Source organism: Zalophus californianus, chromosome 12, assembly GCF_009762305.2.
Source record: "Zalophus californianus isolate mZalCal1 chromosome 12, mZalCal1.pri.v2, whole genome shotgun sequence".
Taxonomy (NCBI): domain Eukaryota; kingdom Metazoa; phylum Chordata; class Mammalia; order Carnivora; family Otariidae; genus Zalophus; species Zalophus californianus.
Window position 1 is genome coordinate 4,922,978 of NC_045606.1, and position 22,087 is coordinate 4,945,064.

Here is a 22,087-nt window from a genome sequence, read left to right on the forward strand (position 1 = left end):
CAGGGAGAATGATTTCCATCCTCCCTATCTTTGGCAATCCAGAAAGAAAAACACCCGGCATGCTTCATGGAAAGTTATGAGAAGAAACAAAAGTGTGTGAGTACTTCCTTTCTACTTCGCTTAGAACAAAATGCCCCAACACATGTGCTTTTGATTTTTAAATAGGGGCTTTAACGTGAAATTCTCAAGTCTGCTTTCCCTTCACATTCCCCAGTGTGTACCAAAGGCTCCCGTACCACCTCTGCAAATATTTACGAAGCGTTGTTTTTTTCCTGCTAAAATTGCAGTAGCTAGAAAGAGGTGCATGGATACTTATCTGTTGGTTCATCATCCCTTCGAGTTTCAGAGTAATGGCAGAAAAACTCCTTCTTTTAAAATTTCGAACCCACGTGTGTAGGAGAGTTGCCACTCCCCAGGGTACACCTGCAGCTCTCCAAATGCTGGCTGTGTTCTCAGCAGAGCCCGAGAACCTGGTCGAGACGCAGGACAGGGGTCCCCCCGACCCAGCGCCTATGGATGTGACAGTAGATGAGGGCTGTAAGACTTAGAGAGAAGCCCAGAGCACACAGGACACAAACCAGCAGGGGAATCTCCTTCACAAACAGAAGTGAGCCAGGACATAATAGCGTCCTGCTCTTGAGCAAAAATCCCCCGGTCCAGGAGAACGGACTCCCTGCTGGCAACCCACAATCCTGTTTCTTCTTCCTCCCTGTGGCCCACCGTTCTGCCTTGGCCCAGCCCTCCCTTGCCAGAACCTACGTTACGTCTTCAGAGCGAAGGCGAGGAGCCTCCTCTGGCCCGAGCTATGCAATTCTCTGCAGATTCTCCTTCCTTCCATGATGCTCCTCCTGGGTGCCTCTCTCCTCTCTTTTACTTTCTTACCTGCTCCCATATTCCTGACTATTTCCTACATGTGGTAGTTCTCACAGTGTCCGTGTGGCCCCACCTCCCTGCTCCAGGGACAACTGCCAACCGGCCTCCCCATGGATGTTTCCTGAAGATGTCTCAAATGCGGACCCATCCAACATGTGCCTTTTTGAATATTCTTTCATGTTGGGTATGCCCCGGGTACTGTTGGCACTGCCCTCTTGCTCACTTTGTTTATCACGCTATTCCCGGAGCATTTTGATTCTTTCTCTGAAAGTCTCTCAAAACCACACCTCCATCCCCGCTTCGCCACCTCGGCCCTCACCCAGGCCCTTAGTGTGTCCTGCTCAACCTAAGATACTTTCATCTGTCTTGCCTCCATTTCTCCTTTCTTAGAGCCAGTCTCCATGGTGCCATCCAGGTCTGATCACTCATGTATTTACTCACAATCTTACTAAATACCTCTGGGGCTAAACACTGTTCTCCATGAAGGGGGTAGAGCCTCAAAGAAGATTCCTTCCTCCTACTCGCAGCGTTTATGTCCTGGTGACGGAAGGTGAAACGAAGAATGAGATCATTTTAGGGTGTGATCCACTTTATTTAAGACAGAGACATAGTGGGGAGATGTTTTTGTGGCGTTGGGGGCAGAGAGCTACCATGAGTAATATAAACAAGAGGATCGAGAAAGCTCTCTCTGAGGAGGTGGATATTTGCCTTAAATGAGGAGAAGGAGCCACTTCTGCAAAAAAAAAAAGGGGGAGAACTCTCCAGACAGAGAGCAAGAAGAAGGTGGGAACCACTTGGTGGTTTAAGCACTGCAAGAGAAGAATGGCTTGAGGCCACTGTGGCCGAGCCTCTGCATGGTGCTACTGGCCTTGAAAAGGAACTTGACTTTTCTTTGCTATCAGTTGAATGCAATAATAAGCGGGATCAAACCCAAATGACGTCTGTAGCAGCCACCCAACTCCTCGGTGGGGCCCCGGGTTTCCCTCCTGCCGCATCTTATCTAACAGTCCTCCTATACCTCAGCCTCCAATGCTGCCACACAACACCCCCCTCACCTAGGCCATCCTGGCCCATGTCTAGCAAACTCCTATCCACCCTTCAAGACCCATGTACAATGTCCCATCTCACCAAAATGAATGAATGAATGAATGAATGAATAAATGAATAAAAAATATCTGCTTCTTGTGCACTCCAGGACACTTGTATATACTTTGGCATCACGGTAATATGTGGAAGGCTTCTTCTTAGACTAGGGCCTCTTCAAAACCAGGGATAAAGCTTATCCATCTGTGTGCTCAGGACCTAACACGGTACCATACAGGACAGGAACAGCCCCCAGTACATTTTCACAAACAGCAAATGAAATGAGTGTATTTCTGAATGGTGAGACTCAAGAAAGACCCTGTCTTTCTTTAAAATAATGTAATTTATTTCTATTGCTCTCTTCACATTTATCCACAGGGATACAGGGCAAAAAGCATGTCCATTTTGAATAGGCTCAGCTGGATTAGCCTACATCCTACAGAGATTTTCAGGTCATCCATTCCCATTTTCCCTAAATACACTCTCACACACACAACTGCATAGGTTTGGACACAATTTAAGTAATGACTGCAAAAGTATAAAAGAGAAGAAAAAAAAAAAACAATGCCATAGGGTGGGTTTCAGAAGAATCTTCTGAAATAGATTCCACAAATATAGTCTCTGATGTCCTGATTTTTGATGAAGGAACAAAGCAATACAATGGAGAACTTAAAGTCTTTTCGACAAACGGTGCTGGAACAAATGGACATCCATGTGCAAAATAATGAATCAAGACACAGACATTATGCCCTTCACAAAAATTAACTCAAATGGATCATAGACCAAAAATATAAAATGCAAAACTATAGGACTCCTGGAAGGTTACACAGGAGAAAATCTACATGACCTTGGGTTTGGTGATGACTTCCAAGACACGACACCAAAGGCACAATCTGTGCAAGAAATAATTGATGAGGTGGACTTCATTATAACTAAAACTTTCTGCTCTGCAAAAGACAGTCAAGAGAATGAGAAGCAATAGTTGGGAGAAAATATTTGTAAAAGACACATCTGAGAAAGGACTATTGTCCAAAATGCACAAAGAACCCATAAAACTCAACAATTGGAAAACAAACCGATTAAAAAAGGGGCCAAAGACTTTAACAGACACCTCACCAAAGATAATAGACAGATCGCAAATAAGCATTTGAAAAGATGCTCCATATGGTATGTCGTCAGGGCATGCAAATTAAAACACCAAGTAACCACTTCACACCTATTAGAATGGCCCGAGTCTGGGACACCGACAACATGAAATGCTGGTGAGGACATGGAGCCACAGGAACCCTTGTCCACTGCTGGTAGGAATGCAAAATGGCGCAGCTGCTCTGGAAGGCAGTTTGGGGGTTTCTTACAAAACTAAACATACCCTTACCCTACAATCCAGCAATCACACTCCTTGATATTTACCCAAAGGAGTTGAAAAACCTGCACATGGAGGTTTATAGCAGCTTTATTCATAACTGCCAAAACTTAGAGGCAACCAAGATGTCCTTCAGTCAGAGAATGGATAAATAAACTGGTCCGTCCAGACAGTGGAATATTATTTCGTGCTAAAAAGAAATGAGCTACCAAGCCATGAAAAAGAAACTTGAATGCATATTAATAATGAAAAGAGTCAGTTCGAAAAGGCTGATGATTCCAATGATGACATTCTGGAAAAGGCAAACCTATGTAGACAGTGAAAAGGTCAGTAGTTGCCAGGCGAGGTTGTGGGGAGGAGATATGAACTGGCAGAGTGCAAAGGATTTTTAGGACAGTGAAAATACTCTGTATGATATTGTCGTAATGGATAGATGTCAGTGTACATTTGTCCAGACTCAGAATATGTAACACCCAGAGTGAAACATAATTGAAACTATAGACTTTGGATGATAATGTTTCAGTGTGGGTTTATCAGTTATAACAAATGTATCACTCTGGTGGGGGGTGCTGCTTAGAGGGGAGGCTATGCATGTGTCCCTGCAGGACATTAGGGAACTGCCAGTAGTTTCCATGCAATTTTGCTGTGAACCTAAATTTCCCCTAAAAATTTAAGTATGTACATATGTGTGTGTGTGTGCATGTGTGTTTGTATTTAAATAAGCATTTTTTTAAATTTCATTTTATTTTTTTAAAGATTTTATTTATTTGAGGGAACATAAGCAGGGGGAGTGGGAGAGGGAGAAGCAGGCTTCCCACAGAGCAGGGAGCCCGATGTGGGGCTCGATCCCAGGACCCTGGGAACAAGACCTGAGCCAAGGGAGATGCTTAACGACTGAGCCACCCAGGTGCTCCTTTAATTTTATTTTTAAATAATCTCTACACCCAACATGGGGCTCAAACCTACAACACTGAGATCAGGAGTCGCATGCTCTACTGAATGAGCCAGCCTGGCATCCCTAAGTGTTCATTTCTATTCCAAGTTGTCATTGATGGAATTTGGACAGTTCTCCTGAAAGTTCTGTGATTAGTTGTTTTGGTTTTTTTTTTTTTTTTTTTTTTTTTGTGGGGTTTTGTGTGTGCGTGTGTGTATGTTTTGTTTTTGCTCTTGTTTTTGTTTTGCCTCTAAAGAAAAGTTGGAAGCAAGAACTACAGAGAATTTCTAACATATGGGCCATTAATGAACTCTAAAAATTATCTATAAATACGAAATTATCTCCCTGAGGCAATCAAGACAAGCAAGAAGCCCCTCATGCTCACTGAACTCCTGTTAATCCCGGGGGGCCTCTGGGGGGTGTACGTAGCATAGCTGCTTGTGCTCACCTGATCTTTTAGGGAGTTTCCACATGTTGCCTCCCTGAGCACCAGCGTTTGACCAAGGGCTGTGATACTCCCTTGTCTAGGTCGTGCGTAGGGACTGCTTTCCTCTGCATCTTTCTGCACTGACATGCAGCCCACACTGAGGAGCCCCTGCATGAAAGCCAAGGGCTCAGATAAACACCCCAAGTCCCATACACACTGAGGCACCTGCAGGCTGGTCCTGGACAAGTTCCTCATTGGCTTCAGTTACTCTCATCCAGTTCTGTTTTGGACGGAAAAAGTGTGCATCCTCCTTTTTTTAAAAGATTTTATTTATGCATTTATTTATAAAGAGAGACCCCAACAGGGGGAAGGGCAGAAGTAGAGGGAGAAAGAATCTGAGGCAGATTCTGCGCAAGTGCTGAGCCCGATGCGGGGCTCGATCCCACCACCCTGAGATCGTGACCTGAGCTGAAATCAATGGTCAGATGTTCAACCAACGGAGCCACCCAGGCGCCCCCAAAAGTGTGTGTTATGCTCCTCATAGAGTGTGGCCCACAATCAAAACCTAAAACTCCTACAAGTGAAAATAAATGTATTAATATTAGTCTTCCTTGGCATGTGCGCGAGTCAGACATCTTAACTTTCTCCTGGAATGACAAAGATCCTTTGGCATAGCTCTTGGGTGTGAGATGCATTTGATGCGTTTGCTCGGCATGCCTCCTTCTTCAGGGAGACACGGGTTCTTACTCATCCAGGGAATAGATTTCACTGTAGGTGACAACTTATTTGGGGTGTCTGTCCTTCACCATAAGTGATACTGATTTTAGGACTGGGATTCTAGCAGTATTCTTAAGCTCTATAGCAGGTGTGTCTAGCGCCAAATGATACTCAGAATATATGTTGGAAATAAAATACGAAGCATGTACATAATGAAGACTTAATCAGGCTTTAGGATTCTATCAGCTATTAGAACGATGTGATGACTAGTGAAAGCTTTTCTGAACTACTGTTGCTGTTGTTTATAAGGTTTCTAATAAGAAACATGCCCTTAATTTTCTCGCATCCTCCTCTGAGATTTTTCTCTCTCCTACTACAAAACAGTCTTTGTTACGAGGTGTTTTAGTGACTGGAAGATTTTACTGTCCCTCAAGTCCGTGCATTAAAATGACTCCTTCACATTCTGTTCCTTGGCAAACAGGGAAAGCTAAACAGAAAAACACAAAGAATAATACAGAGAATAGTGTGCTTTTTTGTTGTGATTATATCTACCAAAACAATAGGTTCTGAAAAAAAAACCAGAAAAGATTTTCTATGGTTGAATGAGTCCTTTATAATGGACCCAGTCCTTTTCAGTATTCGTTGAAGTCATTTCTCTACGATACCAGAAGTGGGCTACTTGCTGTTCTCAGGACCTAATGTTTCAGTTTATTAGAAACATGAAAACTTGAACTTGACGGAATTAAGTGTGGCTCTCTTTATATAATCTAAGATTGCCTGTTTTATATGCATCGTCTGAAGATGATCAAGAGGCTATGACCAAGTTGAAACATTTCTGTATGACCTAAATCCACACACATGTCCCTCTTTGGCCTCTTTACTGGAAGGCCACACAGGATGCAAAAAGCAGTGTTGGCAAATGCACCCATCTTCTAGGTTATTCTGCCTGATCCTCCCCCCACTGCCAATTAGATACATGAGGCTGTGGCCGAAAGACCCAGAACCTAGACTCTGGGCCTCCATGGGAGACCTCCATCTCCCAAGCACAGCCAACAGGGTCCGCCCTGGCTGCTGAGCGGGCCCCCACCTCCATGTTGCTCCTTTCTCACCAGATGCACCGTTTAAGGCCTGACCATTGTTCCAAATGCAGAACTAATAAGAAGCGTTTTCTGTTGGGCATTTCACATAAACATTGTTTTCCAAAGCAAATAACCTCACACTTAGGAGGTTTGATCAAAGAAACCAGTTACCTGGGGCCCACACCAACAGTTTCTGCCAGGCTGGTAAGTGTGGGCAGTGTTGGGACTTACAGAAGTACCAAAAGGACCCAGGTGCTGTCCCCGCGTCATCCACTATCTGTTCAGAAGTTCTGCAGGCACTGACCCTGCGAACACACACGCCAAGGATTTTCGTTTTAATGATTTTTCCTACCCAAAGGAAAGAAATACAGTTATGAGCACAAGGGACCGTGGTGTTATCTGCCCCATCTCGCCGAAGGACACTTCCTAGAAGTGGGTCTGCATCCGTGACACGTTTTGCCACTAACGGTCACCAGCTAGCAGGAGATTTCAGTGTCGTTCTCCCCTTGCCACAGAAAGAATTCTGCGAAGTTCTCACTTCTGTTACAGACGGGGGAGGAAAGAGGGCTGTCAACAAACAAATCACTTTGCTTTTTGTCTTTCATTGAATGTGAGACACCAAAATTGGGCTCACGAGCAGCCTCACCTGGACGTTTTCCTCCAAACGACACATCAATCGTTCTCTGTCCCTGCCCACAAGTGTGTCCTGACTCGCAGCCTCCGAGGCATCCGCCCCCCTGCCTGGAGCAAGCGTGTCCCAGACGGTCACGTGGCCAGCTCTTTCCAAGACTGCCGTGCTTGGCACAGAGCATCAGCCACCCTGAATCAGCCACCCCGTTCCATCACCAGTTCACTTTCCTCATTGTACTCACACGTAGAGAAATGGTTTGTATTTGTTGGTTCTGTTGTTTATTTTCCGGATCCTGACACCAGCACCGTGAGAGCAGTCTGCGATCTCCCCAAAGCACGGCACGGGCTCTCCAAATGTGTGGTGGGGCCATGAACGCACATACTAATGATGAACATTCACCGAAGCTGCCAATACCCCACACTCCAGGCGCTGTGGAGTATTGCTTGTGTCAGCATGGGTCAGCGGTAAGTTGTATTTTTCAATGAATCTGTCCATTTCATGTAAGTTTTCCAAATTGCTGGTATCAACCCCACACCATTTCTTTATAATCTCTTAATAGGTGTTTGTAAATGGTATGAGCAGGTCATCTTTCATTCTTCATACTGGTGATTTATGGTCCCTTTGCTTCTTACACCAGTCTAGAGAGGAGTTGAGCATTTGGTCCAAACAGCTCTGGATTCATTCAGTTTCTCTGTTATCTTCTTATTTGTGGTTTCACTGATTTCTGCTCTTTATTTTCTCTCTTTTTTTCCTTTGGGTTTATTTTGCTCTACTTTCTCTAGCTGCACAATCAAAAGTCTTTGATTTTTAAAACTTTCCTTCTTGTCTGATATAAACCTTTAAGATTATAAGGCTCCCCATAGCATTGCTCTAGTTGCATCTCACAAATTTTAATATGCCGTATTTTCATTTTTATTCAGTGCAAAATACAACTGGCCTTTGAACGACATGGGTTTGAAGTGCGTGGGTCCGCGTACATGCAGATGTTTTCCAATAAATTATTGGAAAATTTTGTGGAGTTGTGAAACTATCTGGAAAACCTCACAGATGAACTACATGGCCTGGATATGTTGAAAAAATTAAGAAAAACTTAGGTATGTCATAAATGAATATAATCTATGTAGATATTTGCCTATTTTTATTTACTACAGTATGATATACACAAATCTATTATAAAAAAGTGAAAATTTGTCCAGACTGACACACACACTTAGAAACAGTATGGGGTGTTATTCACAGTTGAGAGAAATGTAAACAAACATAAAAATGCAGTATTAATCATAACTGCATAAAAGAAACCATAGTACATACTTGTACTACTATAATAATATTTTTTATTTTTTTTTAAAGATTTTATTTATTTATCTGACAGAGAGAGAGACAGCGAGAGAGGGAACACAAGCAGGGGGAGTGGGAAAGGGAGAAACAGGCTTCCCGTGGAGCAGGGAGCCCGATGTGGGGCTCGATCCCAGGACCCTGGGACCATGACCTGAGCTGAAGGCAGACACTTAACCGACTGAGCCACCCAGGCGCCCCACTACTATAATAATTTTGTAGCCACCTCCTGTTGCTATCTTGGTGAGCCCAAGTGTTACCATTAAAATGCCATTGTGATGCTAATCATCCCTGCCTAAGCAGTTTGTCTCTCTGGTAAATTGAGTATTACAGTAAAAAGTAATCTCCTGTGGTCCTCACTATTAATAGGTAAGTTTCAGGAGAGTCAAAAGTTATACATGCATTTTCAGCTGCATCACGGTCAGTGTCCCTACCCCCGCCTCATTCAAGGGTCAGCTATATTGTCTAATTTCCTATGTTCCTTCTTCTTCGGCTTAGAGCATTTATTTTTTTCCCAGCTTTATTGGGATAGAAGTGACATATAACATTGGGTAAATTAAAGGTGTATGATGTGATGATTTGATGCATGTATATATTGTGGGTAGTTAACGTATCCTTCACTTCGTATGTCATTTTTTTTTTTTTTTGGTGAGAACATTTAAATTCTACTATCTTAGCAACTTTCAAGTATGTAATATAGTATTTTTTTTAATTTTTATTTTTTTAGAGAGAGAGTGAGGGGGAGGGGCAGAGGAAGAGAGGGAATCTTAAGCAGACTCCACGCTCAGCACGGAGCCCGATCCCACAACCCTGAGATCATGACCTGAGCCAAAGTCGAGAGTTGGATGCCTAATTGATTGAGCCACCCAGGTGCCCCATAATATAGAATTTTCAACTACAGTCACCCTGCTCTACTTTCAAACCCAGAACTTATCCTTCTTATTACTGGAACTTTGTGCCCCTTGACCACCTTCACCCACTCTCCTGCCCCTCTCCCCCCGCCATCAACCACCAATCTACTATTTCTATGCAACTTTTGTTTGTTTGTTTTGAGATGCCACATAAAAGTAAAATAATATAGTAATTGTTTCTCTCCGTGTGACATTTTACTTAGCATAATACCCTCCAGGTTCATCCATGTTGTTGCAAATGCCAGGATTTCCTTATTTTTTGTGGGGGAATAATAATCTATTGGGTAAATATGTGACACATTTTATCTATTCATCCATCCACAGACTTTAGTTGTTTCCATGTCTTAGCTATTCTAAATAATGCTATAATAAACATGGGGCTGGAGATATCTTTTCAAAAATCTGATTCCATTATTTTTTTTCAGATATATACCCCAAATTGGGATTGCTGGATCATATGGTATTCCATTTTTAACTTTTTGAGGAATCTCCATACTGTTTTCCAGACTGGCTGCACCAGTGAATGCTTTTGCATTTCCACCAACAGTGCACGAGGGTTCCTCTTTCTCCACATCCTTGTTCTCTCAACTTTTTGATGAGATTCTTTTATCATCATCATCATCATCATCATCATCATCATTTTAAGCAGGCTCCACGTCCAAAGTGGGACTTGAACTCATGACCCTGAGATTCCGAGATTGAGAGTTGTACATTCTACTGACTGAGCCAGCCAGGTGCCCCTGGCTTTAATAGCTGTTCCTAACAACTATAAGGTGAGATCTCATTGTGGTTTTCATTCGTATTTCCCTGATGACTAATGATGTTGAACATCTTTTCATAAACCTGCTGCTCTTTGTATGTCTTCTTTGACAAAAATATCGAGTCCTTTGCCCATTTTTTAGTTGGATTGTTTTTTTTTGCTCTTGAGTCATATGAGCGCCTTATATATTCTAGATGTTAACCCATCAGACATAGGATTTGCAACTGTTTTCTCTCATTCTATAGGTTGCCATTTCACTTTGTTGACTGAGCTGGCCTTGCTGTGCAAAAGCTTTTTAGTTTGATAAAATTCAACTTATCTGTCTCTGCTTTTGTCGCCTGTGCTTTTGACGTCATACCCCAAAATCTCTGCCCAATTTTGAGGAGCATTTTCCCTGTTTTCTTATAGTAGTTTTATGGTTTCAGGTCCTACATTTAAGTCTTTAGTATCTTTTGAGTTGATGTTTGTATATAGGCTGAGATAAAGGTCCAATTTCTTTCTTCTGTATGTGAATATCTATTTTCCTATCACCTTTTACTGAAGAGACTTATCTTTTCCCCATTGTGTGTCCTTAGCACCCTTGTTGAAGATCACTTGACTGTAGATACATGGATTTATTTGGGGGCTCTCTGTTCTGTTCCATTGGTTTACATGTCTGTTTTTATGCCAGTACTGTACTATTTTGATTACCACTGCTTTGTAATATATTTTCAAATCAAGAAGTGTGATGCCTCGTTTTTTTCTTTTTCTCCTCCTCCTCTCCTCCCCCTCCCTCTCCTTCTTCTCAGTATTGCTTTGGCTGCTCAGAGTCTTTTGTGGTTCCATATGAATTTTAAGATTGCCTTTTCTATTTCTGCAAAGAATAACATTGGGGTTTTGATAGGGATTGTACTATTTGTATCTGTAGATCACTGTATAGTATGGACATTTTAACAATATTAAATCTTCCAATCCATGAACATGGGTGTCCTCCCACTTATCTGTGTCTTCTTTAATTTCCTTCATCAGTGTTATAATTTTCAGTGTGCAAGTCTTTGGTTAAGTTTATTCCTAAGTATTTTATTCTTTTTGTTACTATTGTGAATGGGACTGTTTCCTTAATTTCCATTTTGGATAGTTTATTGCATATAGAAATGTGGCTGATTTTGTAGGTTGATTTTATATTCTGCAGTTTTACTAAATTTATTAGTTGTACCAGTTTTTGTTGTTGTTGTTGAGTCTTTAGAGTTTTATACATATATGATCATGTCATCTGCAAAAAGATACTTTTACTTCTTCCTTTCTTATTTGGATTTTATTTCTTTTTCTTGTCTAATTGCTCTGGCTAGGACTTCTATGTTGAACAGAAGTGGTTCAAGTGGGCATCCTTGCCCTGTCCTGGATCTTACAGAGAAAGTTTTCAGATTTTCCTTGTTGACTCTCATGTTAGATATGAGCTTTTCATATATGGCCTTCAGTGTGTGAAGTTCCTTCTATACCTATTTTGTTGAGTTTTAATCATGAATGAATGTTGACCTTTGTCAAATGCTTTTTCTACAACTACTAAGATGATCATGTGTGTTTTTTGCTTTCATTTTATTAATGTGGCATATGACACTGATTGATTTGCATATGCTGCACCATTCTTGTACCCCAGGGACAAATTTCACATGGTTGTTGTATATAGGCTTTTGAATGTACTGTTGAATTTAATTTGCTAGTATTTTATTAAGGACTTTTGCACCTATGTTTATCAAAGATATTGGCCTATAGTTCTCTTGCAGTGTCTTTGGCTTTCGTAACAGGGTGACACTAGCCTTACAGAAGTAATTTGGAAGTGTTCCCTCTTCTATTTTTTAAAAGGGTTTAAGAAGGATTGGTATTAATTCTTCTTTGAATGTTTGGTAGAATTCACCCATTGAACCATCTGGTCCTGGGCTTTTCTTTGCCAGGAGGTTTGTGATTACTAGTTTAATCTCCTTATTTATTATTGGGGTGGATACATTTTTAAAATCCAAAGTAAAGTAAGAAAAATAAATTGGAGGGACAACCAGAAAACAAATAATAAGCTGGTATGCCTAAATCTGATTATATCAACAATTACATTAAATGCTAGCAGACTAAACCTTACAGTTAAAGAACAATGTCTAGATTGTCAGTATAGATAAAATGCTGTTTACAAGAAAATTATTTTGAATAAAAAGACAGAAGTTGGTTAAAATTGAATAGGTAGAAAAAGATACCATGTAAACAGTAAGCACAGGAGGCTGGACTGGCTGTATGAATAATAAATAAAATAGAGTTTAAGAAAGAATATTACCAGAGTTACAGATGCACATTTCATAATCATAAAGGAGTCAAAGCATCAGGAAGTTTTAATAATTATATATGCCTTTGTGCCTAATTATAGCTTCAAAATACATGAAGCAAAAATCGACAGAATTAGAGTGAGAAACAAATCTACAATCACATTAGAAAATAAGAGTTCAGTGGGGGAAAAATTTATCCACTGGCTTTTTAACTATACTCTTTGTATTATGAGTTATTAATGGCTGCTATGAGGATTATAATATGAATACAGAACTTTTACAGTCCATTTAGATTAAGTATTAATACTTTACATAAGATGTAAGTCATATAGATACATTTATCCTGTTCTTTTATATTTTATTTTATTTTAAGGAAGAAATACTAGATTTTCTTTTTTTTTTTTTAAGATTTTATTTATTTGACAGAGAGACACACAGTGAGAGAGGGAACACAAGCAGGGGGAGCAGGAGAGGGGGAAGCAGGCCTCCCGCGGAGCAGGGAGCCCGATGCGGGGCTCGATCCCAGGACCCTGGGATCATGACCTGAGCTGAAGGCAGACGCTTAATGACTGAGCCACCCAGGCGCCCTGTGTCCTTCCGTATTGTCTGTTATAGTTGGCACTTGTAATATGATATAATTTCTGAAGACAATAACCAGTCTTTACATTTACTCAGACTTTTACCATTTTTCATATTCTTCATTCCCTTCCAAGATTCCAAGTTTCCATTTGGTATTATTTTCCTTCAATATGAAATTTTCCTTTAGTGTTTCCTTTGTGCAGGTCTGGCAGCAATACATTCTTTATCTTTTTTTTATCTTAAGTTGTCTTTCTTTTGCCTTCACTCTTGAAGGCTATTTTTGCTGGATACTGAATGCACTGACAGTAGTTCATGTCTCTCAGCACTGTGGAGACTATGTTCCACTATAACTTAGCTTCCATTGTTTCTGACGATAAATTCACCAGTTTTTAAAATATGTTATTTTTCTCTAGTTGTTTATAAGACATTTCTCCTGAAGTCTGTTTTCAAGCAATTTCTCTATAACATACATAAAGTATAGTTTGTTTGTGTTTTAAATTTGGTTTGGAGTCATTAAACTTTTAAATCTGTCAATGCACATCTTTTACAAAATTTGGGAAACCTTTGGCCCTTGTTTCTTTAAATATATTTTTCTCTTTTCTTCCGGGACTTTATTGACAAACATCAGACATTTTGGTAGTGTTTCACACATCTTCGAGGCTCTATTTGCATTTCGATTTTTTTTTTCTCTCTCTCTTCTTAAAATTAGAGAATTTCAATTTATTTATCTTCAACCTCATTCCCTTTTTATTTTGTTACCTTCATTCTGCTGTTAAGCCCATCCAGTGACATTTTTATTTAAGACATTGTGTTTTTCTACTTTAGAATTTCCATTTGGTTCCTTTTTAGAGTTCTTATTATCTCCTGAGATATTTTGCATTTTATAAGCATATTTTTCATTTTACCATTAAGCATATTTATAAGCTGCAGCAAATATTTTGTCTGCTAAATCCAACGCCTGGGTCATCTCCAGGTTGGTTTTGTTGACTGTCACTTTTGTCACAGGAACAGACCATATTTTCCTGGTTCTTCTTATGTTGACTAGTTTTGGCTTGTATCCTGGCCATTGCAAATGTTATGCTTATGAGATGGTGCATTCTCTTATATCGTATGAGAAATATTAATTCTTTTTGTTTTAGGAGACAATAAGTTGGACTCACTGAAAATTCTGTCCCTTGGTTGGCAATTCAAATCTTGCTTCAGTTCTTTTACTCTTAGCTAGGCCACTTCGTGCCTCCCTCTTGCATGCATGAGTCAAGGCTCAGCCAGAGATTTGGACCGGATTTACCCAGAAATTTTCTGGCTCTCGGGCTCTCTACTTTCTGGTATTCTTCCCTCACTTTCCAGAGGCTGGTGGCCATCCTGAATTCTGGTCCTGGTTTTTCAGACCAGGAAGACTGGTGATCATGGATTACTTTCTTGAGTCTATATATAATCTACTGAATATATATTAACTTTCTATTGCTGCATAGCACATCAACATAAACTTAGTAGTTTAAATATACACACATTTGTATCCCACAGTTCCTAATGGCCAGCAGTCCAAGCATGGCTAACCTGGGTCCTCTACTCTGGTCTGACAAGGCTGGAGTCAAGGTATTATCCAGGCTGTATTCCCATCTGGAGTATCCACTTGGAAGCTCACTGAGATTGTGGGAAGAGTTTCTTTCCTTGCAGCTGTCTGACCGAGAGACCTGGCTTCTTATTATGGACTGGGGGTTATCTTCAGGTGTCAGAGGCCACCTGCATTTCCCTATCACACGGTCCACTTCGAAGGAAGTTCATGTCATGAGTGTTGGCTTGTCTGAGGTCAGCAGAGGAATCTCTCCCTCTGGTCTGCTAACATGGAATCTTACAGAACAAAATGTAATCAAGAGAGTGACATCCCATTACCTTTACCATATAATGGAACCTAATCAAGTCAGTGACATCCCATATTCCATGGGTCAGAGACAAGCTGCAGGTCCCAGGGCACCCAAACAGAGGGGACGTACAAGGATGTGCATCACTGGGGGCCGCATTAGGGTATGCTGGCCACCAGGACCAGAAGTATATTTTACAGGCTTACAGTTTGGGGCCTTAGGAGGTAAAATAACTTCTTCAGAGTTATAAAGGTTAGCGTTGATGTCATCTCAGGTTCAAATCCAGGCACAGCCTATATCCTCCAGGTATACTGAATATATGAGAACAAGCAAAGCCATGCTCTACACCGTGGGAACAGTCTGGATTCAGCCAAAGAGAAGCAGCAATGAAAGAAGCAGGACATCTACAGATCACTGGTTCCTAGTCTCCTGGGAGTCATGTGAGACACCTCATCAATGTCTGCAACTCAGAACTCTCTCCAAATTGGTTTCCAAAGTCCCAGAGTTGCCCAGAAGCTTTATATTTCCCCATATACGTTTAAAGTCACCAGAGAGTAGGTATATCACATCAGAAAGTCCCCCAAATAACACACTTTAATTCAGGAAAATCAAAATATTAAAACACACCTATCAAAAAGATAGGAACATTATCTGGCAAATAAAGATGATCTCAGTTTGGTTATAAATCAAGTTTCTCTGGTGATTTTATTATCTCTCTTAAGTTACCATAGTAATCAGGGTCTATATTCTAGAATCTGTTGTAATCCTAATGATGTGTAATGATAACATAGTTTCGAACAGTTCATACCAGGACCTAGCTGAATATTAACAGAGTTATTAATTTCCTAAATAAGAGTTGTAAAGCATCAACCTGAGAATGAAGTTCTTTTCGAGAAACCATAACTTAATAGCGGGCTTGTGTGGGCAAGTCCATTAACCTTGGGCCCTTGTTTATAAAGTAAACGAAGAAGAGAGCTAAGCTGTGTTCCGGATCTGCAGAGGTCCTTTCACCTCTAAAATTAGAAACTGTGCCTTAAGCCTCTCTATGTTAATACGGAAACTGGAAAGTAAGAAAAGATCATAAGGGGAAAAGTAAGATTTTGTATCTCGAATATAGGTCAACTGTCTTTTGAACTAATGCCTTTGTAGTCAACCCACGTGGACCCCACATAAACAGGCAAACTCTGATAGTTATTATTTAGATGTTTCCCAAATTATTCCCAGGGTAAGATGGTTCACTTAAAAAGAGTATTCATCTATGAAGGGTTTTACATATTTGAAAATCCTTGCTAATTTTGCAAGCACCATTACAAGTCCTATTAACGCATTAGCTTTCAACACCACCTTGGTTATGTAGACAGGCATCGGTATTATTCTTATTTTACATTTGAGGAAACAAAACCCAGGAAAGTTGATTGGCAAGTCCTTTTGAGTGACTTGTCCAAAGTTACACAGATGGCAAATGGATGAGAAAGACCATACAAATGACCGGATCTCATTTAAATACACGATGTCTATTTTCCTCAGCAAGGACATGCTACATGCTTTCAGATTTCTTGCCGGAGTCCTGTTTTTGTGACCTTAACATATGGGATGAAGTAAATAGTAAATAGGGTAGTATGGAAAAAAAAAAAAGAGAAAACCCTAGAGCCCTTTATAACTCTAGCCTGAGTGGACCAGAGAGGGATGAGACGATGTTGTCAAAATGGTGTGAGGTGCAGGAGAAAGAAAGTATGTAGAATGGGAGGGTGAAGAATCTAAAGCGTAAGCTATTTCACTGATAAATAAATCTACCCATGAAAAGTGTTTCAGGATCAGTGAACCTTCACTGAAGATACTTTACACAATGGGATGCCTGGGTGGCACAGTCAGTTAAGCATCTGCCTTAGGCTCAGGTCATGTTCCCGGAGTCCTGGGACTGAGTCCTGCATTGGGCTCCCTGCTCAGCAGGGAGTCGGCTTTTCCCCTGCCCTTCCCCGCTTGAGCTTGCTCTCTCGAACTCTCTCTCAAATAAATAAAATCTTTTTTAAAAAAAGATTTCATTTAAGATTTTACCTTTTAAAGGAAATGGTGAAATCACTTATCAATAATCATTTATTTTATTTTTATTTTATTTTTAAAATTTTATTTTACTATGTTATGTTAGTCATCATACAATACATCATTAGTTTTTGATGCAGTGTTCCATGATTCATTGTTTGCATATAACACCCAGTGCTCCATGCAGTACATGCCCTGCTTAATACCCATCACCAGGCTAACCCATCCCCCCAACCCCCTTCCTTCTAAAACCCTCAGTTTGATTCCCAGAGTCTATAGTCTCTCATGGTTCACCTCCCCCTCCGATTCCCCCCCCTTTCAAATAATCAAGTCAATAAATGGGCAGAAGACATGAACAGACACTTCTCCAAAGAAGACATACAAATGGCCAATAGACACATGAAAAAATGTTCACCATCATTAGCCATCAGGGAAATTCAAATCAAAACCACACTGAGATACCACCTTATCCCAGTTAGAATGGCAAAAATTGGCAAGGCAAGAAACAACAAATGTTGGAGAGGTTGTGGAGAAAGGGGAACCCTCTTACACTGTTGGTGGGAATGCAAGCTGGTGCAGCCACTTTGGAAAACAGTGTGGAGGGGCCTCAAAAAATTAAAAATAGAGCTACCCTATGACCCAGCAATTGCACTCCTGGGTATTTACCCCAAAGACACAGATGTAGTGAAAAGAAGGGCCATATGCACCCCAATAATCATTTATTTTTAAGTGGTGAATTACTGTTATCTTTAGTTTTAATTGCAGCAAAATACATGCAATATAAAAAAAAATTCATTTAAATTCAATTAATTAACATATAGTGTACTATTAGTTTCAGAGGAAAATAAGTTTTAAGTATGCGGTTCAGTAGCGTTAAGCACATTCCAAGTGTATAACCAACCTCCAGAATTCTTTTCCCCTTGCAAAATGGAAACTCTATACTCACAGAACAACAACTCCCCGTTCTCCCTCCCCCAGCCCCTGGCAGCCACCAGTATACTTTCTGATGCTATGATTCTGATGACTTTATGGATCTCATGTAAGTGGCATCATACTGTATGTCTTTTTGTGATGGGCTTCCATCACTTAGCACGTCAAGGGTCATCCATGTTATAGCAGGTGTCAGGATGTCCTTTCTTTTTAAGGCTGAATAATATTCCACTGTATGGAGGTACTACATTTGTTATCCATGTATCCATCTATGTATGGGTGCTTGGATTTCTTCTGCCTCTTGGCTATCGTGAATAATGCTGCCAACAACTTGGGTGTGCAAATATCTTGAGACTCCATTTTTGATTCTTTTGGTTACATACCGCAAAGTAGAAATATTGGATCATACGGTAATTCTATATTTTTTTAAAGATTTTATTAATTTATTTGACAGAGAGCACAGCAGGCAGAGAGGCAGGCAGAGGGAGAGGGGGAAGCAGGCTCCCAGCCGAGCAGGGAGCCTGATGTGGGGCTCCATCCCAGGACCCCGGGATCGTGACCTGAGCCGAAGGCAGACGCTTAACCCACTGCGCCACCCAGGCGCCCCTCTATTTTTAATGTTTTTTCAAAAACTGCCATACTGTGTTTTAGAGTGGCTGCACCATTTTACATTCCCACTGAGAGTGCACAAGGGTTCCAATTTCCCCACGGCCTTGACCACAGTTCTCATTTTCTGTTTTGTTTTTTGGTTTTGATAGCAACCATCCTAATGGGGTGTGAGGTGGAATCTCGTTTTGGTATTGATTTGTAATTCCCTCGTAATTAGTGATGCTGAGCACCTTTCCCCGGGCTTATTGGCTCCCTGTATATTTCCTTTTCTTTTTTTTTTTAAATTTTATTTTATTATGTTATGTTAGTCACCATACAATACATCATTAGTTTTTGATGTAGTGTTCCACGATTCATTGTCTTCTTTATAGAAATGTCTATTCAAGTCCTTTGCTTATCTTAATTTCTTATTGTTGGTTTATATGCATTCTTGATATAGTCTGAATATTAACACTTTATCAGATACACGAATTGCAACTGTTTTCTCCCATTTTGTAGGTTTCCTGGTCACTCTGCTGATTGTGTCCTTTGAGGCAGAGAAGTACAGCCTCAGAGACTCAAACTCTGCGAGGGTGGCTGAGAAATAAATCAAATGTTTCTAAACATGAAGGACGATCAACCGCAATGAAGCCAGATCAGAGAAGGCTGGGAACGGAAGTTCAAGACCAATGGGGCTGCCCTTGGCTCTACACTTGGCTCTCAGTTCCAAGGCCCGATGGTGCCTCCAAGAGAGGAATTAGGGTCTTTTACACAATAAATTTAAAATACTGATTTGAATTCTAAAACCCACTGTTCTGATTGTTGGGTATCAGGGTGATCGTTAAGAGTCCTAAAAATATTCGGATATAAAGAAGCAACAGACAAAGGCAAGAAAAATAATGAAATCACGATTTTACTAGGTTCTCTTTATAAGAAGAAACACACAGACTGTTAGCACGGTCGATGGCCAAAACCAGCGTGACAAGAGGGACAATGTATGGGGACAAGAACCACACACTTGAACAGTGAAGATTTAAGCTGTGTGAGGCTAGAACATGAAGCCCAGATTTCCTTTCCTTTGTGTCAACCACAACATCAACGTGTGGGGAAGCGACAAGCTCACGTTTCATTCTGATGTTATCACAGGGGCCTCCATAAATGTCACACTCAGGCGACAGCTAAAAATACATGAGAATCTAATCTTCAAATAAGCTTGCTTCGGTAGCTGGAAGTGTCAGGGAGGAAAGGGCCCGTAACAAAGTGTGGATGTAAAACCACCAAAATAGCTCCCATTTCCTTTCTCTGCAAACTCTCCGTATCCTCCACCCTGTTTTCTCCACCCAAGGAAGTTCGTTTGTGGCACCGACTGTTTTCCTAGGCTCTGCAACGGGATGGGACACTCCAGGTTCACATGGGTGTTTGTTTTGATGAAGGAGTAAGACTTCCTCTGAACACAATGCAGATCCACATCTTTGCCTCCTCGCGGAAGAAGGAAACGTCCCAAATATGCAATCTCCTAGCATTTCCACTTCCTCCGATGTTAAAAAAAAAAAAAAAAAAAAAGACCTTGTTCTGTACTGTCATACATTTTGTATTCGCTTTTCCATATTTTAGGAGCTAAACAAAACCTATATGTGGCTGTTTCTTTCCAAAGGAACTTGTGCAAATCCCTTATTTAATTTTGTGCTAGTTTTGGTGATTTGCTAACCCAGTAGATGTACTTTATATCTGGAACGTGTGTTTTTGTTTTTGTTTTTTTAAAGACCTCATTTATTTATGTGAGAGAGAGAGAGAGAGAGAGAGAGAGAGCGCATGAGGGGGGGAGGGTCAGAGGGAAAAGCAGACTCCCCGATGATTGGGGAGCCCGATGTGGGGCTCGATCCTGGGACTCCGGGACCATGACCTGAGCCCAAGGCAGCCGCTTAGCCAACTGAGCCACCCAGGCGCCCCTATCTGGAACATTTGAAGACTCAATGACAGAATTATTCCTTGAAGGGTTGCCTCAAAAGGAGACTGAGTTAGGCTAGGTCTGAAAGAAACTTACAGGGCTCCACTTGTTTTATCCTTCATTCCTGCCAAGACTCCTGAAGCCCCATAACACACTGGATGAGCAGATACACAGTTTTGCCAATTGGGTAGAGCGACAAAAATAATAAATATAAATGGGTTTCAGACCAGTCAGGCTTCTGTATCTTTGGCTGGGGCAAACCAGGTGACATCCACTCCACTGATTTGGTCATTCGCCCAGAGAACAGCAGGCTGCCATTCCTCAGGATGAGTCTGCCAGGTTTGCCTCATTTCCTTGACAAAGGGCACATATGGAGGTGAACTGATTCTGTCCTGATTCTGCCAGATGTTCCAACTATAGGGTCACCTCCATGAGAAGCGGGATGGGCTGTTGAGAAAGAGCTCCATGGATTTGGAGCAGGGAGAATCTTCTCTGTGGAAAAATCAGGGGATTTGCGGTGCAGAGTGGAGTGTGAACATGTTCTTGCTCCAAGAAGATTTTTAGAATTTTTTTTTTAAGATTTATTTATTTGAGAGAGAGAGAGAGCACACATGGGAAGGGGCAGAGGGAGAGAGAGAAACTTTAGTAGACTTCGTGCTAATCACGGAGCCCGACACAGGGCTCCATCTCACGACCCCGAGATCATGACCTGAGCTGAAACCGAGAGTTGGACGCTTAACCGACTGTGCCACCCAGGGGCCCCTAGGATTGTTTTTAATCTTTGGGCTTTCATTCTCCACTAGCAAACACCTGCCTTCTCGGTCAATGAGGAGTAAATGAGTGTACTCCTCTGTTTCAAACCTTCTATCCATTTGAGAATCTCTACATCAGAAGAGATGAGGGTAGCAGCGGTGGTTATGATGTGCCAGCACCTGATGCCACCCGAGCCCCACGGCATCTCCTGCAGAGCATACGGAGCCAGGATTCAAGCCCACATGTCTCCCACTCAAACACAATGCCACCCAATGGCCACACGTTTCCCCCGATCCCAATCAGCGCCCATGTGGGAGCACTTGCTGCCAGAAAGATGTCTCTGGCAGGCCCGACTTCTGCCACTTACTCACATGGCCCTGTGACCTCTCTTCACCCTGGTAGACCTTGTGCCCTCACTGGTACAAGGAAAAGACAGGACCAGATTAAGTTAAATGAGATGATGACATACGTGAGGTCTTAGTGGAGTGGCTGAAACACAGGGACTGAGCCATCGTTGGGTCTTTGTAATTGTCTTCATGCTGACCTTGGGACCAGCTGGCTGAGGACCAGATGACGTGCCTTCTCTGCGCAGCTGCCCTGCCAATCTTTTTGAGTGTACTTCTGCACGTGGTTGGGGTGGCACAATGGCCTTCCACCCCCCGCTGAGTTAACGGTTAAAACACTCCGGGCCAGGGTGGATGGTCTTTCTAGGGTAGGACTGTATCTATGATCTGCATGCCACCTGCTGGGAAAGAATCTGGAAGTGACACCTTCACCCAGCCTAGTCTCTGGCCCCTGGCATGGGAATTAGGGGGGGGATCATAAAAAGCAAGGTTGAGAGTGAGAATTTCCCATGGATTGGATCCCTATGCCATAATCTACTCAGACAAGGGCCATTCTCCAGTATTTGGGGACATAAGACGTCTGTTCCAATTAAATACCGAGAGCCTATAAAGCACCGAATCTTATTTGCTCTCGAATTCCTT

The 22,087-nt window shown here is 41.5% G+C and overlaps 1 protein-coding gene and 1 long non-coding RNA gene across 9 annotated transcripts in view; one reads left to right on the forward strand and one right to left on the reverse strand.

Moving 5' to 3' along the window:
• COBL (cordon-bleu WH2 repeat protein) overlaps positions 1–22,087 on the reverse strand; it is a 277,937-nt gene that overhangs the window by 83,471 nt on the left and 172,379 nt on the right. The gene's annotated exons all lie outside the window — the stretch shown is intronic.
• LOC113911368 lies at positions 7,303–20,122 on the forward strand. 2 transcript variants are annotated; one of them, XR_003516448.2, is made up of 3 exons: positions 7,303–7,571; positions 8,028–8,201; positions 18,920–20,122. It is a non-coding gene; the product is annotated as an uncharacterized LOC113911368 (long non-coding RNA). The 2 variants fall into 2 exon arrangements; XR_003516449.1 differs by lacking the exon at positions 18,920–20,122 and adding an exon at positions 9,779–9,806.